Genomic DNA, 1,929 nt, shown 5'->3' on the forward strand with positions numbered 1-1,929 from the left:
GGAGTGCTAAGTAGAGGAGAAGGTAAGTATGGTTTAAGAAGGCATTCCATGTAATGGGAATTATTGTCTCAGAATAGTGGTGATTTCCTTTTTGGGGGGTGTCTATTTTTTATTCAGAGTTATGAGTTTATTAAGGGAAACAATTTCGTGGGGGCTGGGGGTTGGGGAGAGAAGGCAAAAGATATCACACAATGGAATCCCAGACTGAATAAACAGCAGTCGGAGGAGCCAGATTAACAGCAAGATATCATCCCTCAATTAATTCAGATGACTTCTCAGTCAACAACAGCAAGATGCAATCCTTCAATTAAGCCAAGTAGCTTCTTAGTCACTAGCAAGGGATCTCTGTCATAGGAACCTCTGTTGCCAAAGGACGTGTGCTGTTTTCTCTTCTTTCCTAATGGTGAGGCTCCCACATTCTGTCACTGAATCTGCTCAATTTAGTGGCAAGACTAGTCAATTTTCCTTGTGGATAGCCTAAGATGCCTTATGGAGAAGACATGACTCGGGTAGCTGTTGATAATGTAGGCAGTCTGCCTCCCTGAAGGGCAGCTGCATCAGATTAGAGGATTGTCCCAGAGAGCAATAGCAAGATCAAGAACAATGGCCTGTAGAGAAGCCAAATTTCGAATCAACAGACCCACTGCACTGCAGTGGCTGTGAGTTATGCTGGGCTTGACAGCACCTAAAAAAGAGCAACATTGTTTGGCTAAAAGGTAATACCTGGGAGACAGGTTCAGTACCAGGGTGTCCAAGGACCACTCTCTCCTGGGTTCTCTCCAATGGACCAGTATGTCTGATACAGCAAGTTTGTAACTGACTCACTGTAATGTCCCCTGAGCTCATCCAAGTTATGAAATGTTTTAGAGGGTATTCCTTATTCTTTAACATTGTGTAGTATTCTATTATATGCATGTACCTGCTGGTCTGATCACCAGTTCTTGGACACTTACATTGCTTTAATCTTTTTGCTGTTGTGAGTGCTGTAACTAACTGTCTTATGGCTATTTCTTATCTAGGACATATACTTAGTTATAGGGTTATTGCATCACACAGGATCTCTATTTCTATCTAGGTTATTAAGAAAGTAACATACCATTTTACAATATTGTACCTTTTCTTAACCCCACCTGCAGTTTATGAAGAGTCCCAGTCTCTCCACACCATCATCAAAATTTGTTTTGGTTTTTTTTTAATTAGTGCTATAATTCCCAGGGGCCCTGATGATGTAGTCGGCAGGAAGTTGCACTGCTAACCCAAAGGTGACATCTGACAGTAGAAATCCACCAGCGAAGGGAAAAAATGAGCGATTTCTGTCATGCTATGTGTAGCCTCTGGAAACACACTGGAGGATCAGCTCTCGGTGGGTTCCAACTCCACAGGAATAAATGAGAGATTATTCTCAAGGTAAAATATCTCATGGTTATAATTTGTATCTCTTTAATAGCTAGACATTTAGCTTTATAACATTATAATTATCAATTACATATCTATCCAAACCATGCTGCATATTGCCTTTCCTTACACCCACAACTTATTAAATTTTGTCCCCTTTCCCTCCTTTCTCATCCCTGTTATGTCTCCTAGGTTTATTGTGTATAAACCTTAACTTTTGTATTATTGATCTTGTACCATAATTTTCCTTTTGTGATGGATTTGTCACTATAATTTATTCTAGATTCATCTATTATGTGCAGTATTTCACAAATGTCTGATTGTTTTGAAGTGATGTATTATACTTTGTGTGAACATACCACAGTTTCTTTATTCATCCAATGATGGTCACTTGGGTTGTTTCCAAATCATTAATATTGCAAATAATGCTGCAATAAACGTGGGTGTATTATGGCTGTTTGTGTTGCAGCTCTTATTTCTTTGGGATATATATTTAGCAGTAGGATTGTTGGATCAAATGGTATTTCTATTCCT

General features: G+C 39.2%; 1 pseudogene; it reads left to right on the forward strand.

Annotated features, from left to right (window-relative positions):
- Positions 1 to 482: 482 nt before the first annotated feature.
- Positions 483 to 1,929, forward strand: part of LOC102850949 — a 7,981-nt pseudogene continuing 6,534 nt past the window's right edge.

This window comes from Elephantulus edwardii, unplaced genomic scaffold (assembly GCF_000299155.1).
Source record: "Elephantulus edwardii isolate Elephantulus edwardi_28Jun2011 unplaced genomic scaffold, EleEdw1.0 scaffold00031, whole genome shotgun sequence".
Classification (NCBI taxonomy): domain Eukaryota; kingdom Metazoa; phylum Chordata; class Mammalia; order Macroscelidea; family Macroscelididae; genus Elephantulus; species Elephantulus edwardii.